A 23,884-nucleotide genomic window follows, 5' to 3' on the forward strand; every position below is an offset into this window, starting at 1 on the left:
TTGCTCTTTGTATTTTTGCAGACATTGGTTATTTATCTCTCGTGACATACTTGTCATTTTTGTGCTTATTTTACACAATAAGAAACAGAAGCATAAAGTTGAGGATCCTATATAATATCAAGCAAATAATAAAGATCAGAACAATGATTCAATCTTTTTTCTCCCCATTTTTAACCAAAGATCAATGAACTTATTTTATAATAAACAATGTTTAACCAGGAAACTCCTTTTAATATGAAAGTAATAAGTATAATTACTTTAATCCAATATAGGAGACAAGTATATATGAAGCAAACTCATCAACAGACACACAAATATGTATATGCACATACAAGCAGTATAATGTATTGGAATCCCAAGTTTTCAATAACCATGTAGTAATTCTTTCACTGAATGTTCATTTTATCTTTGTCTTTTTCTCACCCTCATTTCTTCTCTCCTTGATTCCCCTGCAAAGCATAATCACACTTCTCTTCTGAAAAAATTTGAAAATGAAATCCCAGTGGTGAGGGATGTTATTTTGAGAATCAGAAAGCTCAAATAAGAATCTTGCCTTTCCTCACTTGTAAATTCTTGATCTGGGATATATTTCTTGCCTCCTTACATTTTGTTTCCTCTAATATAAAGTAAGAATAATATTGTCCACCTCACAGTGAAGTATGAGAATAATTGAGAAAACATATATGAACATATCCAGCATACCTCTATGTATAAACAAAATACCTTCATTTATTATTATGACTCTCCAAACCTAGGGGTAGGAAAAATTGACCTTTTGAGCAAAGTCACAGAGAAACATTTAACCATGCAATAAACTGTTGAAGAATCATTTACAATTTTACTTGTGAAGAAGACACAAAGACTCATATTATGCATAAGAGTGCATCCTAGAATAAGTTCTTCATATTTATCTTTGGACTAAACAGTTACAATTTATATCACTTAATATTCATATGTATATTTTTTGTATGTGGAGTATATACAAATTTTGTTTTCATTCTTATAATTAGTCTTAATCATTAAAGTACTTCAGGGCAAAAGCAGGATATCAGGTGTTAGAGAGCTGCATCCTACAAATTTCTAATATCTGTGAGATTTTTCTTTTGTCAAATTAGGATAATGATATTTACTGACTATCTTTTAAGGACAGTAGTGAAGATAAAATGTACTATTATTAGGACTGTGAAACAATGATTGCTGTATATGGAAAATAACAATCTTTAGGAAGTATCAACACTATTGAGAAGCCTAACTTCTGGCTTAGATGGTCTTAATGCTATTTGGGGGTGTTCAAAAATAGTCCCATCTGTGAATTAAGTTTCTCTTGGGATAAATACCTTTCACTCTGAAAGACATGACACAGACAGAAAAAGACTGTTTAGATAATTCAATATAAACTCAATAGTGGAAATGTCAGTTTTCTTATAAGTCTAAATCTTTCCTTCTAGGCTAAAGCCTCCAGTAGTTTTCACTGAAAATCTGGGATTTAAATTCAGAATGGATTAATTTGGAACACTATGGAGAAATGATCTTCTATAAATGGCTCTGGTCCCATAGGCAGGCAGAAGAGTGTGTGGAAGAAACACATTCAAGTGGATCATTTCCCCCTTGATGAATCCTGCTCTGTAGATATAAACAACAAAAAAGATGTTTACCTGCAATGCATGGATATTTAAATAGGTTTCCACAAATGTTTGAATACCTTGTCCTTTAGCTACAGTTTTCTCTCTTAGAAATTAATTATTCTATTTTGATGGAAAGGCTTCATCTTAGAAGCATGTATTCTGGAGATACATACTTGAGAAACACTCATTCTTAGGTAGGGAATTTTATTCACTGCACTTGCACCAAACATGTGAGTCCCCTTTCTCACTCTATACCTGAGTTTCTGAGAAAGCTGAATGTCATATAAATAGGAAGGGTTGAATAATTCCAGCATGAGGACCTATGATATAATTAAATCTCTGTACTTATGTCAGAGAACTCCTGCCTTATCCATTTGAAGACATTTAAGTAAACCTAGTACCCAGGGCCTAAGAACAAAAGCAGTGAGGGAACAGCCTTAATGGTAGTAACTGGGTCACCATGCTGTACAGTAGGAAAAAAAAAGTGTATTGGGAAATAACAATAAAAAATACTTGATGCCAAAATGTGTTTTTACCATTTATCACAGGGTTATAAAAATAAATAAAAACTTTAAAAGGTTCTGGATAAGTCACTTTGGGGCACATGTGGCAGTCAGTGTGGAATACCAGGTGACCCTAAAAATGTGGAGAGATATCTAAAGCATAAGACTGGGATTTTAGCACTTATGGTCAACCAATCTATGAAAAAAATAGGCAAGAATATACAGTGGCAGGAAGACAGTCTCTTCAATAATTGGTGCTGGGAACTGGATAGCTACATGTTAAAGAATTGTTAAAACATTATCTTATTCCATACACAAAAATAAACTCAGATTGATTAAGGATCTAAACATAAGACCAGATACTACAAAACTCCTTGAGGAAAATATAGCCAGAACACACTTTGATATAAATTGCAGCAGTATCTTCTTTGATCCTCCTCCTAGAATAATGAAATAAAAACAAAAATTAACTTATGGGACCTAATTAATATTAAAAGCTTTTGCAGAGCAAGAGAAAACAGAAAAAAGGCAACACACAGAATGGGAGAAAATCTTTGCAAACAAGGTGATTTACAAGGGATTAATTTCCAAAATATACAAATATCTCATGGAGCTTTCTATCAAACAACAACAACAACAACAACAACAACAACAAAATGGGCAGAAATGCTCTTCCGGACATCTACATTCATCTTATTAGCGAGACTTGAGCCATCTCTTCACATTGGCTGGAAAGAAGTCTCAGAAATTGAATATCTCAAATATTCAGCTCTATAGTTTTTTTTGTTTGTTTCAGATTTTGCTTTTCTTTACAACCATTTAAAATGAAAGAAAACCATTATTTGCTTATAAGTCTTATGAAAACAGGCCACATGCTGGATTTGACCAAAAATCCATAGTATGCCAACTCATGAAGTAGACAGTAATTTGTGTGGAGAGAGATGATTTCACTCATTAAGAAAGTATTGTTAGGGTGGTCAAGGAAGGTCTCATACTTGGAGCTCCTCGGACTATTCAGGCTCTTACTCTCTCTGACACAGGAATCAAGAATATCATACCATGTTCTGAGGAGACCCACCAAGATTCTTGGATTATTTAGTGGTGATGGATGTCATGTACATTTAAATTTGTTTGGAGATAAAAGATTTACACTTGTGTACCCTCAGCATGTCCACAACATCTTCTAGATCTTTTTGAATCTCTGTATTAGTTTTCTCTCACTCTTTTAATAAATTACCACAAATTGAGTGACTTAAACCAGCACAAGCTTTTTAATTTACAACACTTTAGTCCACAGGTCCAAAATGTGTCTCACTGAAAAAATCAGTGTAGGCAAGGCTGCATTTCTTCTTGTGTGCTTTAGTGGGGATCCAGTTATACTTGTTTGATTAGATTATTGGTCAGGTTCAGTTCCTTGAGGTTCTAGCATTGAAGATGTTTCCTTGCTGTCTGCTAGCCAAAAGTCATTCTCAAGTTCTGGAGATGATGAGAGTCTTTGAGAATGAAATTGCCAGGATGACTCTAATTGAAAGATGCTCATTTTACTTTATAAGATCAGTTCAAAGGCTTAAATATTTTAAACCCTATAAAAAGAGTTAAGTCATGGAAAAGAGGCAAGGCACATTAATGTAATATAATTGGGTGGACTGGATAACAAAGATAATTTCTATCATATTTCTACACTTTTAAATTAATATGTTAAAATTTGTAAATTGGCATAGGATTGTTTGTGCTACAGTGATAAAAAGGTGAAATAATTTAAAGTAAACTAATACAGGACCAAGATTGCTAAGTAGAATATAGAGATATCTGCCAAGTAAATGAGTTGAGTCCAGTGGAAGATTCTGCTATAATGTGCACTTAGAGATAGATCTAAGTGACTGAAAACTTTTCTTTGGGTATTGTGATTAGGTTAATTCCACATAAGTATACAGTGGGTTACATAAATATGCTCCCAAAGTTTGTTGGTTCTCTGAAAGCTCTAGATTTTGTCAGCCTGAGGTAGGGGATAGCAAATTCATCTGTCCATTCCCCCTTTCAGTCCCTCCTTCAAACACTCATTACTTAACTGATTTTGGACACTTGCCATGTCATAACATCAAAGAATGCAAAACATATACAAGTGTAAAGATAGTAATTTGGATAAATAATTGTATATTTTCTGTATATTGTAATCCAAAAATCTTGAGATTCAATATTGATTTTTTAATGAAAAAATGTGATGCACATTTGACTTTTATTAATAAGACAGGATTATTATTTAGGCCTAGAATATTAAAGATAATTTGCCTAATGAAGTACACTAAATTGTGGATTAGCATTTAAAATTATCTCATGGATTTCCAGTTGTGGCTCAGTGAGTTAAGAACCTGACTAGTATCCATGAGGATGTGGGTGGATCCCTGGCATTTCTCAGTGAGTTAAGATTCTGGCATTGCCATGAGCTGTAGTGTAGGTTGCAGGTGCGTCTCAGATCTGGCATTGCTATAGTTGTGGCATAGGTTGGCAACTGCAACTCTGATTTGACCCCTGGCCTGGGAGCTTCTATATGCCATGGATAGGGCCCTAAAAAGACACCAAAACATATTTTTAAGTGTCTTAAAATACAATAAAATAAATGTTTATATTAATGAGCTTCTTAAACAGAGAGTATAAAGTTGTAAAATGTTTTTCTGATACTGTGTGGCAAATAGCTAAAAATGCCCATACATAAACTCATCACATTATTTTCTAAGTAATAATTTTCTGAGTGCTGCAAATCACATCCTTGTTCCTAAGACTGTATATCATAGGATTAAACATTGGAGTCATGATGGTATAAAACACAGAGAGCAGTTTATCAATTCCTGAAGAATGACTGGATTTGGGCTTGAGATCCAAAATAAGAGATCCAAAAAATAAGACCACAACCAGCAGGTGAGAAGAATATGTGGAGAAGGCTTTGGCCTGACCTCTAGGCCGTAGGCAACCTCAGAATAGTGGAAATGATTTTTCTATAAGAGGCAAATGATGACATGAAAGGGACAGCAACAAATGACACGGCCACAACTTAGACAGATAGCTCATGTCAGAAGTGTCTTCACAGGCAAGCTTCAGAATGGGGGGGATGTCACAGAAGTGATTAATTTGGTTAGAATGACAGAAGTGCAGAGAGAAAATCTGGCACATTTGCCCTATCTACACTGGGATTCCACTGATCCAGGAGCCAACAGCCAGTTGGATGCACATCTTGTGGTTCAGGATTAGAGGATAGTACAGAGGGTTACAGAAGGCCACATAGTGGCCATAGGCCATCACAGCTAGGAGGAAACATTCAGTGCCTCCCAGTATAAGGAAGAAGCACATTTGAGTGGCACAGGCCAGCATAGAAATGCTTCTATCCTAAGTGCAAATGTTAACTGGTATCCTTGGAAGAGTGACAGACACAGTAAATCTCCAAAGAGGAAAAATTCACCAGGAAAAAAATACATGGGCTTCTGAAGTGTAGTGTCAAGCTTAGTTATTATAATTATGAGGCTATTTTCATTTGAGATAATGATGTAAATAATGGCAAACACTGCAAAGAGTAACCCTTGGAGTTTTGGAAGGTCAGAAAATCACAGGAGTACAAATTGCATCACTGTGGACACATGGTCTTCTGCTTCCACCTCTTCACATTTCATCTGTGGATATGATTCAAACAGGAGACACAGTTATTTAATTTTCACAAGCTCTTTTTTTCTTAGAAGATGCTACTCCTTCAAATTTTTCAATTCCCTATGTAAACCAAACCTGTTAGGTGCTCTAAAATATGGTGAAGTGTATTTTTCATTATTTTCAATCTATCTGTAAGAAAAAGCAATCTTTTTAGTTTATCATTTCTGCTATATGTTTTCATAGTTACTTGTTTCTTAAGACATGCAATTGTCATTTTGATATTCACCTGAAATTTTATTTAAAATTGCTAAACAGATCACTCAATATTATGTGATGATATTTAATTTTTAAAACTGTGTATTTCAATGTAAGGTCTATAAAATCAGCAGTCGTAATTTTTGCTCAATTTTTCGGCTGGGAGAAAAAGAACTTTAAGTTGGTCTTTCTGGCCAGGAAGACTCTATAGGTAAGAGGCAGGTTTATATACCATTAATTATGTTCAAGAAAGCAATTCTAAATCGAATGTACACCCCTCACTCACGTATTGTATGAGAAACATCCACACAACTCATCTTTGGCATATTATTATTTATCCACATTCTCAATAGTTGCTTTTTTTGTCCTGCCCTCCCCATTTAGTTCATCCTCTCTTCTTCTTTTGTACACCTACATGTGTTATTTCATGCATTTGAATGTGTTGGGTTGATATTGCTCATCCTTTTTTTTTTCTTTTTAAGGCCACGTGTATGTCATATGGAAGTTCTCAGGCTAAGGGGGCAACTGGAGCTGCATCTCCACTGGATCTGAGCCACATTGTGATCTATGCTGCAGCCTGCTGTAACACAGGATACTTAACCCATTGAGTGAGTTCAGGGACTGAACCCACTTCCTCACAGAGACAACATTGTGTCCTTAACACACTGAGCCATAATGGGAACTCTGAAAGATTACTAATCTTTACCAAGTAATTTTTCCTTTGTTACAGCCATGTTTTAAGCTTATTTCTACATTCTCTTCATCTCTCTATACAGTGTATATTTGTTTCACAAAAAGTGATTGACTAATAACTTGGATAAATTAAAATGATTCAACTTGTTTTCTTCTTTACAATAGCCTACAACATGTAAGTATTACTTCTTACCCACAATTCAGACTGACCTCCTCCTCCCTCTTGGTATAGTTCAAGTGTAACTTCAGTGGTGTGTGTGTGTGTGTGTGTGTGTGTGTGTGTTTAGAATTTTTTCTCACTGATTCTGTCAGAAGTAACAAATTACATTCTTGTTTTCTCTTATGTTGTACATATTTTTCATAGTACATATTAACTGATTTGAAAGTCCACAGACACTAAGTCATTGAAAATAAGAGGATAACCAAATTCTACTTGTGTTAAGGGAGGACAACGGTCAACATTTCAGCTACAAAAATATAGACACACATGGGGTGGAAGCAAATAATTGATCTAAAACTTGTGAATCCTGAGGATTTTCTGTGAGTTAGAAAAGGAAATTTAAATAGTAATTTCTTTTACCACTTACAATATTCAAGACTCCATATTAAGGTACAAAAAGTATTTAAACCTTGCCCATTATGTGCAATTCTTCCAAAGAAAATGTCATTGTAGGAAATGTAAAAATAGCTATAACTGGAACTTTCAAATGGTCAGAAACAAACTGTTAAGAAGTGATTGTACTATTACTATAATATTAAGAAATGATTTCATGTCTCAAAGACTACACAATCATTTTTAAACTATCTTATCCTGATGCCTTTACCAATGTCTTATTCACTTATTTAATTCAATGTAGAATGCAGTTCTCAGATACTGATTAAAACTGTTTGTTGAATGAATCACAAGTCTTTTTAGAAGAGCATGCATCACACACCTACAGAAACTGCCTTCAAAACTGCCTCATGCCTTATTTATTTATTTTTATTTTATCTACTCTCTATGTAACATCTATAATTTTTGATCCTCTAAATTATTCCTTATATTCTTGTAGGGTAGTACATTTTAAAAGCATAATGAAACTCAGGTACAAAAAATAGCCAGAAAAAGTCTGAAAACTTACAATCAATAATATAGTGTCCACATTTACTGAAACTCTTTTAGCCTCAACTATTTATTCATCAAATGTAACAACATTTTTTGAATATTAAAAGAAATTATCAATGCAAAACTATATGTAATATAAGAAATCTTAAAATTATTCAAACCCTACTCAAATTATACTTAATCTTCATTTCTCAAACTCATTAATTTCTTTTTCTCAAAACTTCAACAATGGTGTGGGTTTCTGACTTCTGGAATCCTTTGTAGACTTCTATTTATACAATACAGAAAGAAAACCACTAAATAATTCAGCTTACACTGTTACTCACTTTTGTTTTTACTCAAATAATTGATGTTTATTTTTCCATCTATAGTGATGTTCTTTCCACTATAGCAATGTTTTTCCTTGGTGTGAGGATTATGAAAACATGTATGCCATCTATCATCAAAATTCATATAATATTATAGAACAAGTTTATAGGCTCAAATTGAAGATAGGAAATAAAAATATAAAATTGGTGACTGCAATTCAGAAGCCTATTTCCTTTAGGAGAATTCTCTAGAGATAAGAATGAAAACTTGTCATTATCCCTTTAGTATATTCAAACTTATGTACCATAGAACTTAATCTTTATAAAGGATGCTTTGATGTTTACTAAGATATAAACCCATTTAAAAAAGTCCATTTATTATCTTCTTCTTTAATTATCTACAATTAATTTTATGGGCTATCCCCAGATTTAATGCATGCAAAATATTTAAATATTTGCTAAACACATAATAATCCATATAAGTATTAGCACTTAAAATGATTATAATGCATATGAAGAGGTCTTTAATCTATACTGGCCCATTAGAGTATCAAGTATTTGTATGTTTTCATTAGATGGTATAATGATAAGAATTAAGAAAGTAAAATGCTATCTGAATGAATGTTTTAAAATTAAGCAACAACAATAACAACACAGGATTACTTTTGAAATTTTCAAAAAGGAATGTTCTTTTGCAGATGCTAAATATAAACAGATTCATTTAAAACTAAATTTGACTTGGACAAAAATGCTTCCTGCTTACCTGTTTGCATTGAATTTAAATATAATGCTTACCTTTAAGGATTGAGTTAAACAACAGAGAGAAAATGAGAAATTTCTTTTGAAAGATAGCTAATTTAATTTTATTTAAAACAGAAGTTAGCCATTATCTACAATATGTTCTACTGTCTAAATAAGTAGTGCCCTTTAAACAGGAAATATTCTTCTCCCCCAGGATCACTGCCTTAAACAGGTCACTTACTAATTGAACTAAAGCTTTATGCCTGCCACTCAAATAGTTTGACACAACAACCAAAAACATATTTGTCCATACTACCCCTTCTATATATTCTTTACCCCTCTTCCTTTATTTTTGATTATTACAAAATAGAAGACATTAAATCAGAAATTTATGATTACATGTTACCTGCAGTGTAAACAAAAATGTTATAAAAAGATATAATTGTACAATATCTTAAATTAAATAGAAATTATTTCAGTGTCATTAAAAATTCAGAAGTAGGGAGTTCTCTTGTGAGTTAAGGATCCAGCATTGTCACTGCAGTGGTTAAGGTCACTACTGCAGCAAGGATTTGATTCCTGGTTTGGGAATTTCTACATGGCCTGGGAATATTCCCCCATTCCTCCACCAAAAATTCAGAAGTAGGATATCTAGGTACATCAGAGGGGCAGGTTTCTAATATCTTCCTACTTTTCCATTCTTAGATATGACTTCTATACCTTCCAAGAAGGAAAAGAAGGGAAAGCAAAGGACAGAGCACTTGCTGACATCTACACTCATCTCATTAAGAATTGAGTCATCTCCTCACACTCAGCTAGAAAAGATGCTGAGAAATTGAGTATTTCAAATATCCAAACTCTATGTAAATTGGTCTCAGGAGAGGAGATTTACACTTGTATATGCTGAGCATGTCTACAAAACCTTGTACATCATTTTATGTGAATCTCTGTATTACTTTTCCCTTGCTGTGGTAGTAAATTACCACAAATTGAGTAGCTTAAATTAGCACATATTTATTACCTTGGAGCTTCATTGAAAATGTGTCCAAAATATGTCTACTCAGGCAACAGTCAAAGTGTAAACAGGGCTGCATTTCCTCCTGTATACTTTAGTGGGGATTCACTTCCTATTCAATTAGATTATTGGCAGAGTTTACTTCCTTGAGGTCATGTGACTGAAGACTTCTTGGTGGCTGCAAGCCCAATGTCATATTTAGCATCAAAAAATCATGGCATTCCTTGGTTCATGACCCCAAATGTCTATGGCACCAGCAATGACAAATTGGGACCTGCTTCTCCCTGATCAAACAGATAACATATTTTTGGAATACCTTCATTTCTTTCTTTTCCTCTTTTTAGAGCTGTGTGATCACTTGGGACCTACTGAGATAATCCCCCCATCTCAACAGTTTTTGACATTGATCCTATAGACAAAGCCTATTTTGTCAAGTAATGTAGCATATTTATAATTTCCCAGGGTTTGGGTTTATCCCTCAGGGACCGTTCTTCTTCCTTTTTTAAATTTATTTTTATTTTATTTAAAGATTTTTTAAATTTTATGGCCCCACTCACAGCAGATGGAAGTTCCAAGGCCAGGGATTGAATCCGAGCTACAGCAGAGAACTATGTCATAGCTGTGGCAATGCTCAATCCTTTTAACTCACTGTTCTGGGCCAGGGATAGAACCTATACCTCAGCAGTGACCCAAGCTGCTGCAGTTGGTATCTTAACCCACTGTGCCACAGAAGCAGCTCTAACAGTTTTCTATTTATCATAATCTCCTAATGAAAAAGGATGGTTGGCTTGTGTGGTATTCATTTGATTTTATCCCTGACATAAATTATTCACAATGCACCATATAATATCACATCATAGAATAAAAATCATTAAGTGACTTAGGAGTCTGAATCCACTTTTTTCATGTTAATTGTTGAATTTTACACAAGAAGTTTAAAGGTCATATTTCAAAAGTGCAGCACCAAGGATACACTCCCTCTGATTTTCCAAGTATTTGAGACATCTCCTTGTGTCCACCTTGCCAGGTCACTACCTTAGATGTGTGTTTAGACTGATATAACAATGTGTTTAGATACCTTTAATTCCTCACTGGCCATCCTCATGGCACAATTATAGATGCTGCCATTAATAGGAAGGGGCATTTAGTGATAAGACATCTCACAGACTTTGTTGTACACTAAGAAACTTTACCATCATCATATCTAATCCTAACAAAATTTGTGTTTGGCCATCTGATAAAGATCTTGACAATTTCAATTCATGATACAAAATGATAACCCAGTAACCAATCAAAAAACCCAGTTGGAAAAAAAAAAACAGTTGTATTTAACTTCAGCAGTCATCTCTCTCTACTGAGAGCTACTCAGCTTCATGATTCTTGCTTGCCATATGATTTCTGTTGCTGGTTTAAGGTGACACTTGGTCCTTGGATTTGCATGAAAGTAAATCCTATATAAAGGCCTAAGAATTTTGCCATTTAAATGTGTAGTGGTACTCTACTGGATTTATTTGCAAAATGATTGCTGTAACTGTTACACATTGTTGTCCTGATTGTTATTACCATAAATGTATATTCACTGAAAGATACATATTTTTAGGGCCACAACTGTAGCATATGGAAATTCCAGAATTAGGGGTTGAATCACACCTTTAGCTTCTGGCATATGCCTCAGCCACAGAACACAGGATCCAAGCTGTGTCTGTGACCTAAACCTCCACTCATGGCAATACCAAATACTTAACCCAATGAGAGAGGCCAGGGGTCAAACCTGCATCCTCATGGATACTAATTGGGTTTGTTACCACTGAGCTACAGGGGGAACTCCCTAAATTTTTTAAAACTATAGTTGATTTAAAATATTGTCAAGAAAAATACTTGAATAAATATTTTTCAAAAGTGAAAGAAGATCAAAGTAAAATGTTTTCATCAGGTACAAAGATATACATCAACCATTCTCAGACAGGACTTAGAGGTAGAGGCTGGAACAGACAAAGAGTCCATTCACAGCATTTGGGGTTCAGATTGGAAAATAATATAAAATTTCATATAGAAGGGAGACAAGATGGCGGAGGAGTAGAGGGACACGCTCGCCCTCTCCCACAAACACAACAAAAAAAAGCACATCTACAGAATAAATGACTCGCACAGGACAGCAACCAATCGCTGGCAGAAGAACTTAAACTCCAATAACGGCAAGAAGTTCGTGACATTACGGGGCAGAACGGGAGAAAAGAGGAGAGTGAGAGAAGGTGAATCCGAGTGGGACGGGCACTCCCGAAAGGGAACTGCGGAGGAGAAAGGGATCCCGCACCCTGGAAAGTCACCTACACGGGGGAAAGATCAAACGAACCGGAGGAATCACCAGATGCAGAGAAGAGTGTAGCAGTAAGCTGGAGTACGGAAAAGCCGATCAAGAACCGAACGGACCATCTGAACTATGGGCACAGTCACCAAAGTTTGAGACGCCTGGGTGGGGGCTGGGTACAGAGACCTGGGCTCCAGAGGTTAGTCCCCGGGAAAGGGCCGGGGGATGCCTGGGTGGGGGCTGGACATTGAGACCTCGGCTCCAGAGGTTAGTCCCTGAGAGAGGGCCGGGGGACGCCTGGGTGGGGGCTGGGCACCGAGACCTAGGCTCCAGAGGATAGTCCCCTGGGCTGGGGGGGGGCGGGGCGGAGCAGAAACTGCTTGGGAGGTCTAGAAACCATTTGACGGGGCAGAGACTGCCTGGGAGACTAGAAAACAAAGCTGTCGCAGAGGAAGGGAACAATACTCTAGGGGCAGGGAAGCGGAAAGCCGCATGAGGGAACCTGGGAGAAGAGCCTGGTCTGTGCCCGTGCTGGGGAGGGGAGAGAAGAAGGGGTGGGTCCCCATAGAATACCCCCCACACCACAGCAAGCTTACAGGCCCGCTAGCTAGCTGAAAGCTGTGGTTTCCAGTACATCCCCTCCCCCCACCCCCCCCACCCCCTACGCTCTCACTGGACCTGGGGCTGCCTGCCATCCAGGAGGTTGGCCTCAACAATTGCCTGAAGCCTACCACCGCAGGGGCTGTCCCTGCACAGGCCTGCTTGCCCTTTGGAGGGGCTACACTTCCACAGAGTAGCACCAAACACAACCAAACACCACCAGCCCCCGAGAAAAGGCCTGCAGCCCAGAAAAGCTAGAACAAGCCTAGCCAGGCAGTGAATAGATCTGCCTAATTCCCGGACGTTTTTTCTGAGTTGTGCTGCCCCGGGGAGGAGCCTCTTTGGTTTCCAATGGCCCTGCTACCCGCCCTAGCCCCCAGGGGGTGCCCTAGTGGATCAGCTGCATAGGACTCCCAGCTCCAGGCAGGACCCCCTGAAGCCCAGAAAAGCTGCAACAAGCTTGGCCCAGCTGGGAAAAGATCTCAGATGGTCTTTCTGAGTTGGGCTGCCCTGGGGAGGAGCCTCTTGGGTTTCCAGTGGCCCTGCTACCTGCCCAAGGCCCTAGGGGGTGCCCCACTCCCACGGAATAGCTTCTCAGCACCACCAGCCCCCTAGAAGAGCCCCTGCAGCCCAGACAAGCTGCAACAAGCTTGGCCAGACTGTGAAAAGATCTGCCTACATTCTCAGGCCAGCCTTCTGAGTTGGGCTGCCCTAGGGAAGAGCCTCTTAGGTTCTCAGTGACCCAGATAGATGCTCGAGCCCCCAGGGGGTGCTGCACTCCTGAGGAACAGCTGCCCAACACCACCAACCCCCTGCAAGTACCCCACAGCCTAAAAACACCAGAGCAAGCTCTGCATGACCAAGTGAAATCTGCTACAATTGTAGTGTGGACCTCCCAGTCCTGTCTGCCCTCAGGAAGCCCTCCTTTGCTTCAAAGAAACACTGTTAGCCCCATCAACACTCCAGAAAAGCCACACTGCCTCAAAAAAAGATTGACCAACAACGCCAGGCCTCAGGAAATATTCCATGGCAGTGACAAGGCAAACACTGCCTGACAACGGAGAGTACAACTCCCTCAGGAGAAAGAAAACAACAAGCAAGATGAAGAAGCTGAGAAACCACCCCCAGTCAAACCAACAGGAGAACTCACCTAAAACAGTCAACAATGAAACAGATCTCTGCAGTCAGACAGACCTGGAGTTCAAAAGAGAAATAGTGAAAATACTGAAGGAATTAAGAGAAGATAGGAACAGTAATGCAGATACCCTCAGAAAGGAACTAGAAAATATAAGGAGGAGCCAAGAAAAACTAGAACATTCATTTGCAGAGATGCAAACTGAACTAAGGACAGTAAAAACCAGAATGAATAATGCAGAAGAATGAATCAGTGATATGGAAGATAGAATAATGGAAATCACTCAATCCGGTCAACAGACAGAAAACCGAATCAAAAAACTGGAAAGCAATATAAGAGACCTATGGGATAATATAAAGCGGGCCAATCTATGCGTAATAGGAATTCCAGAAGGAGTAGAAAAAGATAAGGGGATGGAAAATATATTTGAAGAAATTATCACTGGAAACTTCCCAAATCTAAAGGATGCTGGGTTCAAATTACAAGAAGCACAGAGGGCCCCAAACAACTTGAACCCAAATAGACCCACAGCAAGACACATCATAATAAAAATGGCAAAAGTTAGTGATAAAGAGAGGATCCTAAAGGCAGCAAGAGAAAAATAGAATGTTACCTACAAGGGAAGGCCCATAAGAATATCAGCTGACTTCTCTACAGAAACACTACAGGCCAGGAGGGAATGGCAAGAAATATTTAAAGTGCTAAAAGGAAACAATATGCAACCTAGAATACTCTATCCAGCAAGAATATCATTTAAAATAGAAGGGGAAATAGAAATTTTTTCCAACAAACAAAAACTTAAAGAATACTGCAACACAAAACCCAGGTTAAAGGAAATATTGAAAGGGCTTCTCTAAACCAAAAAGAAAGGAAGGAAAGGGAAGAAAAGAAAAAAAAAGAAATAGAGGAAGAACTAGGACTGAGGAAACCGCAATCAGAGAGCAGTGACTCAAATAAGCCAGAATACAGATTTAATCACAAACAGGCCTCAAACAAAATAAAATTAAAAAGAAAAAAATAAAAAAGAGTCATCAAAACCATAAAATGTAGGCAAGGGATGTTAGGAAGTAAATAACCTTTCTTGTTTGTATGTTTCTCGTCTCAATTTTAATATAGTAATGAAGTGTTTAACTTACAGGACCATCAGGCTAAAACACACAATTATGGGAAGGGGTTAGCATACTTAAAAAACAGGGCAACCACAAGCCAAAACCAAATATTGCATTTGCAAAAAATGAAAAAAAAAATACACTCAAGCAGATAATAACAGGAGACCATCCAAACAAAAAAAAAAAAAAAAAGAAAGGAAGGAAGAATGGAGAAACATAGAATCAACTGGAACACGAGGTTCAAATGGCAATAAATAATCATCTATCAATTATCACCTTAAATGTCAATGGACTGAACACCCCAATCAAAAGACACAGAGTGGCTGAGTGGATAAAAAGGCAAAAACCTTCAATATGCTGCCTACAAGAAACTCACCTTAGGACAAAAGATACATATAGATTGAAAGTGAAAGGGTGGGGAAAAATATTTCACGCCAATAGACATGACAGAAAAGCAGGAGTCGCAACGCTCATATCAGACAAAATAGACTTTAAAACAAAAGACATAAAGAAAGACAAAGAAGGACACTACTTAATGATTAAGGGATCCATCCAAAGAGAGGATGTTACTATCGTCAACATATATGCCCCAAATCCAGGAGCACCCAGATACATACAACAAATATTAACAGACATAAAGGGAGATATTGATGAGAATACAATCAGAGTAGGAGACCTTAATACACCCCCACATCAATGGACAGATCCTCTAGACAGAAAACCAATAAAGCAACAGAGATCCTAAAGGAAACAATAGAAAAGGTAGACTTCATTGATATCTTCAGGACCCTACATCCAAAATAATCAGAATAAACAGTCTTCTCAAGTGTGCATGGAACATTCTCAAGAATCGACCACATATTGGGACACAAAGCGAATCTCAATAAATTTAGGAGCATAGAAATTATCTCAAGTATCTTCTCTGACCACAATGCCATGAAATTAGAAATCAACCATGGGAAAAGGAAAGAGAAAAAACCTACTGCATGGAGACTAAACAACATGCTACTAAAAAACCAATGGGTCAATGAGGAAATCAAGAAGGAAATTAAAAACTACCTTGAAACAAATGATAATGAAGACACAACCACTTAAAATCTATGGGATGCTGTGAAAGCAGTGCTCAGAGGGAAATTTATAGCAATGCAGGCCTTTCTCAAAAAAGAAGAAAGATCCCAAATTGACAACTTAACCCTCCACCTAAACGAATTAGAAAAAGAACAAAAAAGGCCTAAAGTCAGCAGAAGGAAGGAAATTATAAAGATCAAAGAAGAAATCCATAAAATAGAGACTCAAAAAACAATAGAGAAAATTAATAAAACCAAGAGCTGGTTCTTTGAACAGGTCAAAAAATTGACAAACCCCTGGCCAGACTCACTAAAAAGAGGAGAGAAAGAACCCAAACAACCAAAATTATAAATGAAAAAGGAGAAATCACAATGGATACAGCAGAAATGCAAAAAACCATAAGAGAATACCATGAACAACTATACGGCAACAAGTTTGAAAATCTGGAAGAAATGGACAATTTTCTAGAATCTTACAGCCTGCCAAAACTGAATCAAGTAGAAACAGACCAACTGAACAGACTGATCACTAGAAATGAAATTGAAGAGGTCATAAAATCACTCCCTACAAATAAAAGTCCAGGACCAGATGGCTTCACAGGTGAATTCTATCAAACATATAAAGAGGAATTGGTGCCAATCCTCCTTAAACTCTTTCAAAAGTTTGAAGAAGAAGGAATACTCCCAAAGACATTCTATGATGCCACCATCACCCTCATTCCAAAACCAGACAGAGATACCACCAAAAAAGAAAACTATCGCCCAATATCATTGATGAATATAGATGCAAAAATTCTCAACAAAATCTTAGCCAACCGAATCCAACAACATCTCAAAAAAATTATACACCATGACCAGGTTGGGTTCATCCCAGGTTCACAAGGATGGTTCAACATATGCAAATCAATCAGCATCATACACCACATTAAGAAAAAAAAGTCAAAAATCATATGATCATCTCAATAGATTAAGAAGAAGCATTTGACAAACTCCAACATCCATTCATGATCAAGACCCTTGCCAAACTGGGTATAGAGGGAACATTCCTGAATATAATCAAAGCCATTTATGATAAACCCACAGCAAAATAATCCTCAATGGGGAAAAACTGAAAGCCTTCTCACTCAAATCTGGAACAAGACAGGGATGCCCACTCACACCACTGCTCCTCAACATAGTTTTGGAAGTCCTAGCCACAGCAATTAGACAAACAAAAGAAATAAAAGGCATCCATATAGGAAGAGAAGAGATCAAACTGTCATTGTATGCAGATGACATGATACTATACATAGAAAACCCTAAGGACTCAACCCCAAAACTACTTGAACTGATTCATAAATTCAGCAAAGTAGCAGGATATAAGATTAACATTCAGAAGTCAGTTGCATTTCTGTATACCAGCAATGAAATATTAGAAAAGGAATACAAAAATACGATACCTTTTAAAATTGCACCTCACAAAATCAAATACCTCGGAATACACCTGACCAAGGAGGTAAAGGACCTATATGCCGAGAACTATAAAACTTTAATCAAAGAAATCAAAGAAGATGTAAAGAAATGGAAAGATATTCCATGTTCCTGGATTGGGAAAATCAACATTGTAAAAATGGCCATACTACCCAAAGCAATCTACAGATTCAATACAATCCCTATCAAATTACCCAGGACATTTTTCACAGAACTAGAACAAACAATCCAAACATTTATATGGAACCACAAAAGACCCAGAATCACCAAAGCAATCCTGAGAAACAAAAACCAAGCAGGAGGCATAACTCTCCCAGACTTCAAGAAATACTACAAAGCCACAGTCATCAAAACAGTGTGGTACTGGTACCATAACAGACAGACAGACCAATGGAACAGAAGAGAGAACCCAGAAATAAACCCTGACACCTATGGTCAATTAATCTTTGACAAGGGAGGCAAGAACATAAAATGGGAAAAAGAAAGTCTATTCAGCAAGCATTGCTGGGAAACCTGGACAGCTGCATGCAAAGCAATGAAACTAGAACACACCCTCACACCATGCACAAAAATAAACTCAAAATGGCTGAAAGACTTAAATGTAAGACAGGACACCATCAAACTCCTAGAAGAGAACATAGGCAAAACCCTCTCTGACATCAACATCATGAATATTTTCTCAGGTGAGTCTCCCAAAGCTATATAAATTAGAGCAAAAATAAACCCATGGGACCTCATCAAACTGAAAAGTTTTGCACCCCAAAGGAAACCCAAAAGAAAACAAAAAGACAACTTACAGAATGGGAGAAAATAGTTTCAAATGATGCAACCAACAAGGGCTTAATCTCTAGAATATATAAACAACTTATACAACCCAACAGCAAAAAAGCAAATCAATCAATGGAAAAATGGGCAAAAGACCTGAATAGACATTTCTCCAAAGAAGATATACATATGGACAACAAACACATGAAAAAATGCTCAACATCTCTGGTTATAAGAGAAATGCAAATCAAAACTACAATGAGATACCACCTCACACCAGTCGGAATGGCCATCATTAATAAATCCACAAATAACAAGTGCTGGAGGGGCTGTGGAGAAAAGGGAACCCTCTTACACTGTTGGTGGAAATGTAAACTGATACAGCCACTATGGAGAACAGTTTGGAGATACCTTAGAAATCTATACATAGAACTTCCATATGACCCCACAATCCCACTCTTGGGCATCTATCCGGACAAAACTCTACTTAAAAGAGACATGTGCACCCGCATGTTCATTGCAGCACTATTCACAATAGCCAGGACATGGAAACAACCCAAATGTCCATCGACAGAGGATTGGATTCGAAAGATGTGGTATATATACACAATGGAATACTACTCAGCCATAAAAAGAATGACATAATGCCATTTGCAGCCACATGGATGGAACTAGAGAATCTCATACTGAGTGAAATGAGCCAGAAAGACAAAGACAAATACCATATGATATCACTTATAACTGGAATGTAATATCCAGCACAAATGAACATCTCCTTAGAAAAGAAAATCATGGACTTGGAGAAGAGACTTGTGGCTGCCTGATGGGAGGGGGAGGGAGTGGGAGGGATCAGGAGCTTGGGCTTATCAGACACGACTTAGAATAGATTTATAAGGAGATCCTGCTGAATAGCATTGAGAACTATGTCTAGATACTCATGTTGCAACAGAAGAAAGGCTGGGGGAAAAATGTAATTGTAATGTATACATGTAAGGATAACCTGACCCCCTTGCTATACAGTGGGAAAAAAAAAATTCATATAGTTATTTGTTTGCTGGGCTTAGGAATTTGAAAGGGATCCCCTTCTCTTGCCTGATTCATTGGTCCTTAGAGAAACAAGAACACCAACTTCTTTGCCCACACCAAATTCCTGGTAACTAGGACAGAAATATGAGTTGAAGATGTAATGTCTATAGTGAAACACCACTAAATGGTTCCCACTAACCTTAGTGGGTAAAAATTAGCCAATAATTTATGACAGACAAGGCACCCCAGCAGATATTCAAATCCTTTTTTATACTAGCAAAAAAAAATAGTTTAAACAGGAAAATGCTCTCAAGTAGACTTGGCATTTTCATGGTATCCTCATGGAATGGATCTTGTCACTAAAAGCAACTTCACTATGATCTAAAAATAGGCACTGAATTATATATAATAATCTATTTTGTAGCATTCCATTATATATGATGACCTGTAGTATTTATATAATTTACATAAAGTGTGTGTATTGAATATATATAACAAAATGAAAATAATATATAATATTAATGTAATATATAATATAAATGTGCAGTGGCCCTTTCCCCTTGTTAGTCTGAATAGTACTTTTAATCCTCACATAAAATCAAGGCTTTCTTGGCAACTTCACTTAATGTGGCCCTCTTTCAAGGAAATGGAATAAAGAGTACAAAGAGAAATGTGAATATATTTATTAAAATTTTAATATAATTACTAAAAATTACTACACCCATGGAAGAGAGTGATATGTTGAGTCAATCATCAGTTGGAAAGTGTTAGGAATTGTGACTCAGAGAATACAGGCTACATACAATTTTGTGGCCTAAAGACACTATGTTATAATTTTTTATGTATCCTCTAAGGGCACATTTCTATAGGCCATCTAATTTTTGTTGAAATAAATTTTTGTAAATTGTAATTATTTCTCCACTCTTATGGGTAATTATGATTAGTTTTTCAGAAGTGTTTTCTTTTCTTTCTTTTTTTTTCCTTTTCTTTTTAGGGCTGCATCAGAGGCATACAGAAGTTCATGAGCTAGGGGTTGAATAGGAGCTTCAGCTGCTGGCTTACACCATAGCCACAACAGCATGGCATCCCAGCTGCATCTGCTATGTAGGCCACAGCTCATGACAATTCTGGATCAGATCCTTAACCTACTGAGCAAGGCCAGGGATTTAATCCATATCTGCACAGAGAAAAATTTCATGTCCTTAACTGGCTGAGCCACGATGGGGAAATTGAGAAGTATTTCTTTAGAGGGACAATATGCCAAAAGTAATAGTATTGCTATGGAAATTATATAAATATCCCCCTAGAAGAAGTAATCTTCAAAATATAAGAACATTCATCCAAAATGAATCTGGACAGGAGTGTGAATGTTTCATTTACCATTATAATACATATCATTATATATATATTTGTGATATATCTATAATTGAAACTGATATTTTGACATAACAGAAAATCAAAGTCTTCATCAACTGGCAATAAATCATAGATTAGATCAAGAATAAAATTGGTGGCCAGAGATTAGGAAATTCTACTATCTGGCAAAACGGTGTAATTTAAAAATCAGAGGAAACAAGATAATTTAGAATAATTTATTGGTATATATGCCAAGAAATTAATGGATTCACACATGGCAATCATGAGCTAGTCAAAGAATTATATGTAAAGCAGATGACTATTTTTATAAACCATGTGATAAACGGATTTTCAGTCAATCTCAGTTATGTTGGTTGGTAATAGAACATAAATAACTAAATGTCCAGAAAGTAATATCTAAAGGCTGCCTCACTGTGAATTAAAAGATTTTGAAGACAAGCGGTAGTGAGATAAGATGAATAATATAAAAGTCTCAAGGAATTTTGTGAAAGTATAAATTCATAACCCTACAATTGTTCATTGAAACTGAGTTCATAATGATCTAAATGAAAATTTTTATCTGTTCCATTGCTACTACTTAGATGAGCAATTATTTGATTAGCACATTTTTTACAAAACTAAACATAGTTTATAATTCCAATGTATAAACAAGTAGATTTTATTCCCTAGGAAATTAATTTGTATTATTTTAGGGCCACGCCTGAGGCACACAGAAATTCCCAGCCTAGGGATAAAATCAGAGCTGCAGCTGAACACCTATACCACAGCCACAGCAATGCAGAATACAAGCCACATCTGCAACCTATGCTGCAGCTTTTGGCAGCACCAGATCCTTAACCAGCTGAGCCAGGATCAAACTTGCATCCTCAAGGATACCAGTAGTTTCTTAACCCACTGAGTGACAGGAGAATGCCTAGTAATTGATATTGTGGAAAGTCTCTTACCTCAAAAAGAGCACTAGGATCAATTCCAGAAATAGCATTAATAGATACAAACAACTATGTATAAAATAGTTAAGAAACAAGTTCATATTGTATAGCAGAGGATTTATATCCATTATCTTTTAACAATTTTTAATGGACTGTAATCTGTAAAAGTACTGAATCAGTATGCTGTAAACCAATTTTTTTCTTTATTTTGGCCACCCCCAGGCACATGGAGTTTACATGCCAGGAATAAAATCCAAGTCATAGTTGAGACCTATGCCACAGCTGTGGCAATGTCAGTTCCTTAACCCACTTTGACAGGCAAGGTGCCATACATGCATCCCAGTGCTCCAGAGATGCTTCTGACCCACTTGAGCTATAGGGAAACTCCCACCAGAAACCAATATTGTAAATCAATTACTTCAATGAAAAATAAAACAATCATAGTTTTTTCCCCCACAAATTTGAGTATAAAATAAATCAGAACTGGTGACTCATTATGAATTAAATAGAGCCAACACTATAATTTTTGTTGATATTCCATGCTAAGATGATATTTGAGCCTTGTAATTATCCTGGGAATTCATAGGAAAGAGTACATTCTTACCATTTTACTAATTATTATGTCAAAACATAACAACAGGACTAAAATGGAGTCACTAATACTAATCCTTGTGTCTCCAAACTTAACTTGCTTTAGCACTCCAAGAAATGGAAACAAATTAGTCAATCAGGAATTGCCTTATTAGGTATAGTTAGATAATCTACCTGATAAGACCCTCCCATCCCCTATAAGGAAAACAACTGCAATCATTTTGTCTAGTATGACTTCCCTTTTTCTGCTCCCTTCTGTGTTTGAAAACCTCTTTCTTTGCATAGCTCTACAGAGATCCTGTCTACCTGCTAGATTGGATGTCACCTGATTCACAAAGCGCTGAATAGAGCCAAAAAAAAAATCTTAAAAGCGTACTCACTTTAATTTTGTTCCTTAAAAGATTGAAATGAAAAAGAGTAGCTAAATCACTTACTCAAAATATGGTATGAAGGAGAATAAAAATCAGTTGTTTGAGCTTTTGGGACAGCACTGTTCCCATGACATTTTGATATTGCTTTACTAAACTTCATAAACCAAAACTAAAACCACTGCTATGTCCATCATAATCACCATCTTTATCATCAGTATTATCATCAACATCCTGTTCTCCATTATGGATAATGTGTGAAATTCTTACATAAAACATTGCATAAAATGTTATATATACATATATAAATATATGTATTTGATTAAGTGTGTGTCTATATTTATACATATATACTATTGTTAATAATATACATAAATAAATGTAGCACAGTATGTTAGTTGGTAGAAGATATACATAGGTTGATAAATTTAAATATAACTACCTGTATCTAATTCAGTTCACTTTCTTTGATAATATCAGTTCAAAGTTTTAAATATTTCAAACACTTTAGGAAGAATTCAAGACATGAAAGATTAGGGAAGGTACACTAATGTAATTTGAGTATGTGGACTTTGGGTAATTCTGAAAATAACTTCTACCACTTTTCTTTATTTTTAAATTCATAGGTAACTTTTAAAAAATATATAAAATTGGCATAGGATTAGATGATTGGAGTGCACTGAAGAAGGAATTGAAGTAATTCATAGCAAATTACTTTGGGGTCAAAAGTGCTAAATAGAAGATAGAAATATATCCTGGGTAAAGAAGTGGATACAAGTAGGAGTGTCCTATTATATCATGCACTTAGGAAGTGGACTAAGTTCATAAAAGTTTTTCTTTTAGTGTTATGATTGGAGTTATTCCAAATGAGTTCACAGTGGGTTAAATTAATATGTTCACAATGTTGATTGGTTCCCTGAAATCTTCAAATTTTCCAGGAGTCTGAGGTGGTCCTTAGAAATATATATTTGTCCAACCATTCATTCAAACCCTCTTTCAAACATTCATTATTTAATTATTATTGGCCAGTTTCTGTGCTCTTGAATCAAAGAATTAAAAATAGATGTGTGAAGATTAAAGCAATTCTTTAGGTAAATAAGCTTGCATATATTTTCAGGGTAATTTAAGTAAAAAAATCTTAATATATCACATTCTGTTTTTTAATAAATTATGTAACACACATTACTGTTTTACTCATAAGGCAGAATTATGCTTTAGGCATAGAGTATTGAAGATACTTTTCCTACTCTATATTTAA

At 36.3% G+C, this 23,884-nt stretch overlaps 1 pseudogene; it reads right to left on the reverse strand.

The window, feature by feature from the left end:
* Positions 1–4,858: 4,858 nt before the first annotated feature.
* LOC125112957 (olfactory receptor 10AG1-like) lies at positions 4,859–5,796 on the reverse strand (annotated as a pseudogene).
* Between the last annotated feature and the right edge of the window lie 18,088 nt (positions 5,797–23,884).

This window comes from Phacochoerus africanus, chromosome 12 (genome assembly GCF_016906955.1).
Source record: "Phacochoerus africanus isolate WHEZ1 chromosome 12, ROS_Pafr_v1, whole genome shotgun sequence".
NCBI lineage: Eukaryota > Metazoa > Chordata > Mammalia > Artiodactyla > Suidae > Phacochoerus > Phacochoerus africanus.